The following is a 12,646-nucleotide window of genomic DNA, read 5'->3' as shown; positions in this document are numbered from 1 at the left end:
GGTGAGCTTTGGTGAGCATCAGCAAGTCAACAAATATTTCGGGTTAGAACTACACAGGCAATTTCGTCCTTTTGTGCAACATTTCTGTCAGTGCAATTTTCTACAGTCTAGCTGTCCTCTTTGGGTTGTGCTATATAGCACATGTTAGTCCTACTTTGTTTTTCCTCTTTCCGAGTAGTTTTCACATCAGGTGTAGTCAATCACCATGGCTGACAACAACGCAGATGTTTTCAAGATGTTCATTGCTGAGGATAAAGTGGATGGGGATAACTATCCAATGTGGGCTTACATGATGACACATGTTCTTGTGTCAAATGAAGAAAGATTAACTCCTTCCAGATTTGGAATTGGCTTCTGGAAAAAGGGTATTCAAGCAAGCGTGTATGGGACTGAATCCCCTACCATTTTTCACGTTAGCCAAAGGGCATTTGGAACGTTGTGCATGGCATTGATGTACGTCTGCCTTTTGGATACATGCTCTGATGTTGCAGGTTCTAGTGGCAGGTCTGTTTGCTGCTAGAGTTGTTTTGCCTACAGCTAAGCAGTCTCGTTGTTGGGATGTTAGAGATGTGCAAGCTCATGCATTGATTCCATTATTTGTGAAGTGCACTATCACTCCTCACATTCTCTCAGCAAAATGGGCTTGGGTTACTCTGGCTGGTCTTTATGCAATGGTCTTTATGCAAGCTACAATGAGGCTAAAATTGCATTGTTGTGTAAAGAGTTGCAGTCGTAGATTATGCAAGAGGAAGATGCCATGGACACTTTCCTTGCTAGTATCAAGGATATTAATGAGCAACTCTTTTCTACAAGCGAAGTCATTTTTAATAGCTCACTTATGCAGACTATTCTTGATGCATTGCCAGATTCTTACTACACTTTTGCTAGTACTTGGAGATTTATGACCCAAGGAAACCCTCAAGATCTCAAATTTGATGTATTATGCACATTGTTGTTGCAATAGTCACTTTCAAGAAAGAACGGGGATAAACAGCATACAGTAATGTAGCCACTTCTAATGGTTCTTCAGTGAGTAGCAAATCACTTGTTTCTAATCCTTCTATTGGCAGTACCTTGTCTGGGAATTTTGGTGAGAAAAGGCAAAAAGAAGATGCATTGCCATTATTTCAAGGCTAATGATCACTTAATAAAGCAGTGCCTTGAGTTGAAACAAGAAGAAAGAGTCTGGATCCACTACACGCGTAGCTATTGTAGAAAATTTTGGGAAAGGAGATTGTGATGTTGATGTAGATGTTGTTACCATATACATGTGGTAGTGATGTGTGTGAACACAGTAGGACAGTCGGGGCATTTTTTCCCTCTTTAGGAGGTTTTTCCCCCGAGCATTGTATATATGCCCATCACTCTAGGGCTATCTATCTTTACATTGCACACTAAGTAACACACTGTCTATTGTGTGCCTTGAGCTTCCTTTGTCTTCTCCAAGCTGTGTGCATTTCTTTGCAACCCTACTTCCAACAATTGGTATCAGAGCAGGTTGCGTCCTCCCGGGCTCAGTCGCCAGCTGCTCCAGCACACGCCTGCTCACTTTCTTCGATTTCTGTGAGCTTTGGCGAGCGTTCGCAGGTCGACAAAAATTTTGGGAAGGCTCGTAGAGTTTATTCTGCTCAGATTTTTGATTCGGGCTCATTTCGGCCTCCGTTTCCACTACAGGTAGTACTGCACATGCTATTTCGTCATTTTGTGCAGAAATTCTGTCAGTGTCGTTTTCTGCATACCAGGTACCTAACATTCTTCTACGGTTTGTGCTTATAGCACGTGTTGTTCCCGCTTTGTTTCTCCTCTTTTCGGGCAGTTTTCACATCAGGTGCAGCATTTACCATGGTTGACGACAACACAGATGTGTTCAAGATGTTTGCTTCTGAGGACAGATTGGATGGGGACAATTACCCTATGTGGGCTTACATGATGCAACATGTTCTCGTGTCAAAGGGCGTCTGAAAAATTGTGCAGGGCATTGATGTACGTCCTAGTTCTGAGGATGCAGGCAATGTTGAGGATGTTGCAGGTCTTGTTGCAAGAATTGTTGCTATTAGAGTTGTTTTGCCTACGGTAGAACAATCTCGTTGGGATATAAAGGATGTGTAGGCTCATGCATTGATTGCATTGTCTGTGAAGCGCACCATTGTTCCAAACAGTTGTTCAACAAAATCTGCAAAACAACTTGGGATATTCTAGCAGGTCTTTTTGCAAGCCGCAATGAGGCTAAAATTGCTTTGCTGCGTAAAGAGCTGGAATCGAAGATTATGCATGAGGAAGATGATATGGACACTTTCCTTGCTGGTGTCAAGGATATCAATGAGCAACTTATTTCTGCAGGTGAAGTCATTTCAGACAGTTCCCTTGTGAAGACTGTTCTTGATGCCTTACCAGATTCATACCATACTTTTGCTAGTACTTGGAGACTAATGACCCAAGGAAATCCTGAAGTTGTCAAGTTTAATGCATTATGCACATTGCTATTGCAAGACTCACTTTCCAGAAAAAACAGGACTAGGCAGCGTGCAGTTGAACAGGCTTTTACTGCTTCTCAAAGAAAGGGTGGTAACAGCAATGTAGCCACTTCTTATGGTTCTGTTGCGAGTGGCAAAACTTTTGTTCCTAATGCTTCTGCTGCCATCGATTCGTTTGGAAATTCTGGTGATAAGGGCAAAAAGAAGATGCGTTGCCATTATTATAGAGCTAATGATCATTTGATCAAGCAGTGTCCTAAGTTGAAGGCCAAAGAGGCTACGAAGAAAGAGGGTGGTTCCACTGCAAATGCTGGCTCCACTACAAATGAAGCCATTGTTAAGTCTTCTGTAAAAGGAGACTATGATGCTGATGTTGATGCAGAATGGACTTTTAGTGCAGAGTGCACTTACAATCCTGTTGTCCATGATGCATGCTTGTCAGTTTGCTGCAGATTCACATGTGTGGTATTTCGACATCGGTGCTACAAAGCACATTACCGCACATCGTGAATTGTTTGCCTCTCTTGAGTCTGTCCTCATGGGAATTCAATCACTTGTGCCAACAATGCCTCTTATCCGATTCAGGGAGTTGGAAAGATTGTGCTTACTGTTGCAAATGGCAGTTCTTTCACACTTGTTGATGCACTTTATGTACTTGGGATCAAGAAGAATCTTTTGTTTGTATCCGCACTTGCTAGATTTGGACTTGTAATCAAATTTGTGGATGATAGATGTATAGTTCATGATCTCAGTTTTGGTGATGACATTGTTGCATCTAGCCTTTTGTGCCATGGACTGTATAAGCTCACTTTGTATGACAAGTGTGGACAAAATTTTGCAAATGCAGTTGCAGATTCAAGGGCTATTTCAGATGCAAAACTTTGGCATGCACGTTTTGGGCATCTGAATTTTGCCAGTTTGCTGCGCTTGCAGAAATCTAATATGGTTGCTTCTTTGCCGCCTCTTGAAGCACCGATCAAACATGTTTGTGAAGGCTGTGTTTTGGGTAAAATGCAGCGTTCTAAGTTTCCAAAGGATGGTTCAGTTAGGGCCACATGCAGGTTGCAACTTGTGCATAGTGATGTTTGTGTGCCCATGCAAACTCCGTCCTTGGGCAATTACCTGTGCTTCGTGACTTTCATTGATGATTACTCCAGGCATGCATGGGTATTTCCGCTTAAAGCGAAGTCCGAAGTTTTTATGTGCTTCAAACAATTTTTGGCTATGGCTGAAAATGTATCGAAATGTACTATGGGCACCCTCCGTTCCGATCGAGGGGGGGAGTATATGTCTCATGAATTTAATGCATTTCTGGCTAGTCATGGGATAAAACACCAATGTACAGTGCCGTATACGCCTCAACAAAATGGTGTTGCTGAGAGGAAAAACAGGTCTCTTACGAAAATGGCTAGATGTATGGTCAAGAGTCAAGCTTTACAACATTCTTTTTGGCTCGAGGCTCTCATGTGTGCCACTTATGTACTCAACAGGTGTCCTACAAAATCATTGAAGTCTACGATTCCATTTGAAGCATGGCATGATAGAAAGCCATCTATTGAGCACATGTGTGTTTTTGGCTGTTTGGCTTATGGTTTATGCCACAAGTGCAGTGCAAAAAATTGGATGATAAGGCTGTCAAGTGTATTTTTGTTGGTTATAGTGCTGAAACCAAAGGTTACAGGTTGTATCATCTGCAAACAAAGCGTATTTTGGTTTCACGGGATGTAGTGTTTGTGGAAGATTCTGTTCAGCCGTTGCTGTCATGTACTAGAGACAATAATGTACGTTCATAGGGCATTTATGACACTTTGTTGCCTCTTTTCAGTGGTGAAAGTTCGAATGTAAATTCCAATGAGGAAAATGTACAGCCTATGGGGGTTTCCAAAATGTTATAGATCAGCCTATTAATGATGCAGATGTACATGATGTACTTGATGAGGAAAGGGCTCAAAATGAGCAGGCTAGAGGTATGCCAAAATGGCTGGTGCACACTTTGCGTGACAGTAAATTGGATGCACCTTTGTCTAGTCGTACTCGTTCAGGCTCTTGCCATGCATCTTATGGATCAGATCGTTATGCTTTGGCTATGTCTTGCTTACATGATGTTGAGGAACATCTATCTTTTAATGAAGCACAAAATTCAAAAAATTGGATGGCTGCCATGCAATCAGAATATGATGCACTTATAGAAAATGGCACATGGACTTTATGTGATTTGCCTCTTGGCAAAAAGGCCATTGGTACGAAGTGGGTTTACAAGTTGAAATGCAAGCCGGATGGTGAGATCGATCGCCATAAGGCTGGACTTGTTGCAAAGGCTTATGCACAGCAAAAAGGCATAGATTATGAAGATAATTTTTCTCCCACTTGTCGTATGACTCCTGTGCGTTTTCTATGTGCATTGGCAACTCATTTTGGTTGGGATGTACATCAATCAGACATTGTTACTGCTTTCTTGAATGGTGACATATTTGAGGAAGTTTATGTAACGCAGCCTCGCGGTTTTGTCAAGAAAGGACAAGAGGACAAAGTGTGCAAATGTAACAAGGCTTTGTATGGGTTGAAGCAATCTCCTCGTGCTTGGTATGAGAAAGCTGACACTCATTTGGTCAAACAAGGCTTTTGTAACAGTCCAACAGAAAGCACATTGTATGTAAAGCATGAGGGTGACGTACTTCTCATTGTGGTTCTTTATGTAGATGATTTGTTGATCACTGGACCAAATGAGAGACATATTGCTGAATTTAAGGCTGATTTGAATGCTACTTTCAAGATGAAAGATTTGGGGTTGTTGCGTCATTACTTGGGCATACAATTTAAGCAATGTGATGGTGGTATTGCCTTGTGCCAGAAAAGGTACATAGAGACATTGATATTTAAGTTTGGACTTGAGGATTGCAAACCTATTGCCACTCCCATGGAAACAGGTTTGAAATCAAGTCTACATGATGTTGGTGATCCTGCAGATGTCACTCTTTACCAAACTGTTGTTGGATGCCTCATTTATGTATGCAACACGAGGCCAGATATTTAGTTTGCAGTCTCATAGGTCAGCAGATTTATGCATAGCCCAGGGTCTAAGCATTGGAAGGATTTCAAGAGGATTTTTCTCTACCTTAGTGGCACTTTACATCGTGGCTTGTTTTTCCAAAGGGGGATCATTGCAGCCAGACTTACACGCTTTTTCGGACTCAAATTGGACCGGTTGTTTTGACACGCGAGTGTCCACAAGTGGTTTTTGTTTCATGCTTGGCAGTTCATGTATATCATGGTTGAGCGAGAAGCAACCTAATGTGGCCACTTCGAGTTGTGAGGCTGAGTACAGGGCAGTCTTCATAGCTATGGTTGAGTGTGACTCAGATGCCTTATGGCTAATTTGGGTGTTGGACAGAACACTGCCAACACTATCTACACTGACAGTCAGAGCGCATTGGCAGTTGCAAGGAACCCAGCTTTTCATGCTTGCACAAAGCACATTGAGGTGCATTACCACTATGTCAGGGAGAGGCTCTCAACAGGAGAGATCAGCTTGGCTTATGTGCCAACACACGACAACCTTGCAGATCTTTTCACAAAGGCATTGTCTCGTGAGAAGCTTGAAGCTTTCCGCAAAGCTTTGGGCTTACTCCCCTTTGTGGAATGATCATGTCCTCAGGGCATGGCACCTCCCTTTGCTCATGTGCCAACTCTCATTCACCACATCACTTCTGGGGGGGATTTGTTACGATATACATGTGGTACTGATGTGTGTGAACACACTAGGACCGCCAAGGTATTTTCCCCCTCTTTAGGAGGTTTTTTCCCCCGAGCATTGTATATACGCCCATCACTCTAGGGCTATCTATCTTTCCATTGCACACTAAGTAACACACTCTCTATTGTGTGCCTTGAGCTTCCTTCGTCTTCTCCAAGCTGTATGCATTTCTTTGCAACCCTAATTCCAATAGATACAGAGTGGGCATTTATTCTAGCTAGTCTTTATGCAAGTCGCAATGAGGCTAAAATTGCATTGATGAGTAAAGAGTTGGAATTGAAGATTATGCATAAGAAAGATAAAATGGACACTTTCCTTGCTGGATATTAATGAGAAACTTATTTATGAAGGCGAAGTCATTTTTGACAGTTCCCTTGTGTAGATTGTTCTTAATGCTTTGCCAAATTCTTACCAGACTTTTGCTACTACTTGCAGACTTATGACCCAAGGAAATCATGAAGTTGTTAAGTTTGATGCATTATGCACGTTGTTGTTGCAAGAGTCACTTTCAAGAAAAAAACAAGGCTAAACAACGTGCAATTGAACATGCCTTTATTGCTACTCAGAGAAAAAGTGGTAACAGCAATGTAGCCACTTCTCATGGTTCTTCGGCAAGTGGAAAATCACTTCTTTCCAATGCTTCTGTTGGAAACACCTCGTATGGGTATTCTTGTGAAAAGGGAAAAAAGAAGATGCATTGCCATTATTGTAAAGCTAATGATCACTTGATCAAGCAGTGTCCTAAGTTGAAGGCAAAAGAGGCTAAGAAGAAAAGGTTGGTTCCACTACAACTGCAGCTATTGTAGAGTCTTCTGTGAAAGGAGATTGTTACGTTGATGTAGATGCAGAATGGGCTTTTAGTGCAAAGTGCATTTATGATCCTTTTGTCCATGATGCATGTATGTCGATTGATGTAGATTCTCATGTGTGGTACTTTGAGAGTGATGCTACAAAGCACATTACCTCTCATCATGATTGTTTACCTCTTTCGAGGATGTCCCTCATGGAAATTCAATCACTTGTGTCAACAATGCCTCTTATCCGATTAAGGGAGTTGGAAAGAACGTGTTGACTACTGCAAATGGAATTTCTTTCACACTTGTTGATGATCTTTATGTACCTGGATCACGAAGAACCTTTTGTATGTATATGCACTTGCTAGACTTTGTCTTTTTGTGAAATCTGTGGATGACAGATGTACAGTTCATGATCTCAATTTAGGTGATTAAATTGTTGCATCTGGCATTTTATGTTGTGGGATGTATAAGCTCACTTTGTATGACAAGTGTGGGCATAATTTTGGAAATGCAATTGTGGATTCAAAGGCTGTTTCAGATGCAAAACTTTGGCATGCACGTTTTTGCCATCTGAATTTTGCATGTTTACTACATTTGCAAAAATTTGATATGGTTGCTTCTTTGCCGCTATGAGCGGGATGGAAACACACAGAACCCGACACACACTCTTGGGAAGATACACACACACACACACACTATGGGGCACCACTCGGCTCACACAACACACCTGGCCGAGACAGGGAACACACCTCTGGAGTGAGAGGAGAGAGACTATCCACTTGCCCACTCCACACAAACACACACACACCCAAAAACTCATCTCAAAAGAGGAGAATTTCTGATGTTTAGATACAATTCAGCTTGGGCCAACACCAATGGGGCAAATAGCTCACACAATATGGGTAAAAGATACCAGATACAATCACAAATTGGAGCAGAAGCTTCGCTCATAGGAGAAACTTACACAGCCAAAACAACAGAAAAATAATGAGGAATTTGGCAAAATGGATAGCGCCATCGCGTCCGAAACGGCCCAAAATCCCAATCTACAATGTCAAAGTGCTCAAATCTGACTTCGGATGAGCAGTTTACGGCCAAAACAGGCTCCAAAAACCCCAAAAACACACCTGCGGCTGTTCCTCCTCTCTTCTCCACATTTTTTCTGGTCTTCTCTCTATTTTTTCAGTTCCCACACTTTTCTTTATTAGTTGGGCACCCTTGGCCTTTTAGATGACCTCAAACGGACCCCGAATAGGCCAAAAACTGACCTCGCAGTGCATAGTTGTCACCTTTTTGCATCATCCGCACACCTGGCACTTAGCTTTTTCCAATAATGCATCCCGCAACCACGTGAAGTAGCCCCAAAAAGTGGTCCTCATGATGACCTTTCTGCATAAGTATCACAAGAAAACACCCACGTCGTGTCCGTACTTCTCCGCGTGCAAGTACTGGCCCCATTCAACGTCCTGACGCCACTAGATGCCATCTGACGCACCTGCTTACCTCATGTCGTCGGCCCGTGGATAGCTTCCTTGAGAAGTTTTACATGCTACCAACTCCTCCTTATTGTTGAAAAAACACACTGGTACTGGTGATAGTGAAAATCGATGCACTATGTTCACCTTGTCCTACTTGTACACATGTGGGCCCCACGTAACCACCTGGCTCTAGAAAATGGGCAATCCTTTATTCGATGCACCATTCATGTGTATGTACATATGTGCAATACCTTGCTCCAAAAAACTCCTGACATAATTTGCCCACCCCCTAGCCTGCTAGATCATTCATGATCAGCAGCAGCAAAGAGAGATATGAGACTCGCCGCATCACAGGTCTCCTCATCCCTCACCAACACTGCTTGATCCACAGACAGCTCATCTTGCTCCACCATCATCAATCTAGCATGATACAATTTAAGACGCAATCCATTTATCCTTGACTTATGTAGAACACCATCCAGGTTAGCCAGCTGATATGTGCCATTTGGAAAACACTCCACTACCTTGAAAGGGCCTTCCCACTTAATTTGAAACTTCTTTTGGAAGGTGTTGTCCAGCTTACTGTTGTAGCGCAAAACCAAGTCATGCTTCTTGATACCCTTACTTTTTACCTTTTCATTTATCTTTGCCAAAGCCTTATCCTGCATCTGCCCATAATGCTCCAATGCGCTCATCCTATCCAACTGAACCTCTTGTAACTGCAAGAGCCTCTCTTTGAATGCATCACTAGGCAGCCCAAGCAACTTCTCTAACATCTTGACCGTAGGCAACTCTACCTCCATAGGCAATAGTGCTTCCTTTCCATACACCAAATGAAATGGAGTAAACCCTGTACCTGTCTTCACAAAAGTACGGTAAGCCCATAATGCACTAGGCAATTCCAAATCCCAATTCTTTCCTTGGTGCCCTGTCACTTTAGAAATAATTTGTACCAACTCACCATTGAATCTTTCATTTAAGCCATTACACTACGGGTAATAAGGAGTGGTATGCTGGTGCCTAATCTTCATCTTTGCACATAAGAAGTCTAGCAGTTTAGCTCTAAATCCTGGCCCCTTATCTGAAAGTAGCTCTAATGGCACCCCAAACTTGCAACATATTTCATCATACACAAATTTTGCCACATCCTTTGCAGTGATCTGTTTTACTGCCGAGGCGGTCCGGGGCGGGCAACAAGAGAGGCGACCTCTAAACACCCCTCAAGGCTCCCGTGCTGCTCAATTGGGGTTGGGGCAACCACAAGCACAACACAACAACAAACCCACAGCCAAACCCAAACAAGATAGGGGCACCACCTAGTTATGGTATGCGAACTAGGACGCAAGAGAGATTTTGGCACAACCAAGAAGATGCACCACACAACACACACAAGTAACCTCACACCAAGACACACATGAAATGGACCAGAGAGAGCTAGAGCAAAGGGAAGAGAGAGAGGAAAGGATCTTGCGTAATACCTTATTTGTGACTTGCAAATGGAGATGGTTCGTTATGATGCTATCGTAGAACTTGTACAAAACTCACTCAATGCTTAGTGATTGCTAATCATTGCCAAAACACACACACACACTGTCTTAGGGTGTGGGAGACCTGAGGTGGTCCGGGGCGGGCAACAAGAGAGGCGACCTCTAAACACCCCTCAAGGCTCTCGTGCTGCTCAATTGGGGTTGGGGCAACCACAAGCACAACACAACAACAAACCCACAGCCAAACCCAAACAAGATAGGGGCACCACCTAGTTATGGTATGCGAACTAGGACGCAAGAGAGATTTTGGCACAACCAAGAAGATGCACCACACAACACACACAAGCAACCTCACACCAAGACACACATGAAATGGACCAGAGAGAGCTAGAGCAAAGGGAAGAGAGAGAGGAAAGGATCTTGCGTAATACCTTATTTGTGACTTGCAAATGGAGATGGTTCGTTATGATGCTATCGTAGAACTTGTACAAAACTCACTCAATGCTTAGTGATTGCTAATCATCGCCAAAACACACACACACTGTCTTAGGGTGTGGGAGACCTCTCACCACAATATCCTCTTACAATGGACACAAAACTGGCAATGAAAAACACACTAAAAACACTTTCTAAAATCAAGATCAACCGATAAAAACTCAAAATACACAAGTCACCTTGAATTCACCAAACCGTATTGCACAAATGGAAGGACGAAGATTTGAACGTCGAATCACGCCTTTGATGCAAGAAACCTCAATTTATTGATGATGAAGGAGCATGTACAATAGTGGTTTTGAGATTTGTGGAACTCACGCTCTCTCACTTGCAATGTGTAGCTTGAAGGCTTCTCTCACACCAAGAGTGAAGCTCACAAGTGGTTGCTACACCTAAGTCTCTCCTCACGCATAGAGTGTTGGGGTGCTATGTGAGATGCTGGAGGTTGTTTTACAAGAAGGAGAGGGGCCTATTTATAGGTTGGAGACCCCTCATTAAGATTATTGGAAATCCTAATTTACAAGCTAACAAATCAGGATTATGATTTTTTTGAATATCAAAACATTGTGGGCCTTCTTTGTCTGCTTGAGTCATGGGTGTGGGCTCAAAAGAGAGCATTATTCATGGTAGATAAGGTGAAAGTAAGTAAGGAGAGAGAGAGAGAGAGAGAGAGAGAGAGAGAGAGAGAGAGAGAGAGAGTTACTTTGTACATGTCTTGAGGTGAGGTGTCTTTTATGGTTAGGTCAATGCTATTTTGTGTTAGTATGTTAGTGGTTAGTGTTAGTAATCACTAGAAAGTTAATGATATATTTACAATGGGTAGAATGGGGTGGATGGTTGGAGTAAGATGGTTGAATGAAGTGAGAAAATCCTTGTGATGGTGAAGCTTGAAGAAGTTTTGGACTTACTTGTGTAGGTTCTCAAAATGACTATCGATCTTCTTCTTCGTCTTCTCTTCTTTACGCCACCGCCGCCAAGGTTGATCATCGTGATGAAAATGGTAATTCCGTTGATGAGATCTTTTGATTTGCAGAGGTTAATCATGGTACACATGCTGAATTTATGTATATATATAAGGAGTAAGATGGAATTGTACTTTGGAGATGATAGAGAGAGGCATAGAGATGGTGTATGTACACGGAGAGCTCATATGAGAGCTATGGAAGTAAGAGGGGAGGTTAATGGTGAAGAAGATGAGAGAAACCATTGAAGGTGCAGGTTTGAGTAAGGGATTGAGAGGAATGTGTGTGTGTGTGTGTGTAGAAGTGTGGAAAGAGGTGAGAGAAGACTATGGGCTACTTGTGAGAAAAGTGGGCAGACTGGGGTCCACTCAAAAAATCATAGCTCACCGGTGGTTACTCCAAAAATCATGAAAAAATTTAAGGTGATTATTCAAAGCGTGGGCTACATTTTCTCTTTTGACCACCGCTCCAAATTCGGAGTGGAGATAGGTGCCAAAATTCTCACCAAAAAGCCTGTTTTTATGCTTGCAAAAGTCTTTTAGTGGCCCCCTCCTTTGTTGAATTTGTACAATGCATCCAGGAGTGAGCCCCTCCTTTGTCATATCATAATACAAAGCATCCAAGTTGCCCTTGACACATGCATGGAGGAGGATTATTGGTGAATAAAGAAATATATACATGGTGGGACTAGTGTATGGACTATTCATGGACTTTAGCTCAATGAGCACATGGTGTTAGAATAATGAGTAAAAATAATAATAAAAATATGGAGGAGTTATGGATATGGAAAGATATTGGAATCATATGATATGGTCCCTCTTTGAATTATTTTGGGTGAAAGAGGAAAAGGTATGCAAGTAAATAATATAATAAACGTGACCAATGAGTAGAAATCAATTTTTTGTTTTCACGAGGGTGAGGGTGAAAATGTGGGAGTGATTTGTATAAAGGAAAAATATAAGGTTAGAGTATGTACATATTGGCAAAAAATATACTTATGGTGTAAGAGGATGGAAGAAGGTGTACATAGGTTTAATAAAACACACACCTAAGTAGAAATATTTAAATAAAATATCAGAATAATTATAAAAATCCCTATATTTAGGCCATATATATAATGCAATATTTACACACAAATGGGCCATAATATATTTTATTTTTTTGATTTTATTTATTTATTTAGCTCAACTAGCCCAGTG

This window comes from Adiantum capillus-veneris, chromosome 4, assembly GCF_014529385.1.
Source record: "Adiantum capillus-veneris isolate H3 chromosome 4, ASM1452938v2, whole genome shotgun sequence".
In the NCBI taxonomy this organism is placed as follows: Eukaryota; Viridiplantae; Streptophyta; class Polypodiopsida; order Polypodiales; family Pteridaceae; genus Adiantum; species Adiantum capillus-veneris.
The sequence above is the reverse complement of the archived record's forward strand: the minus strand, read 5'-3'. Positions refer to the sequence as shown.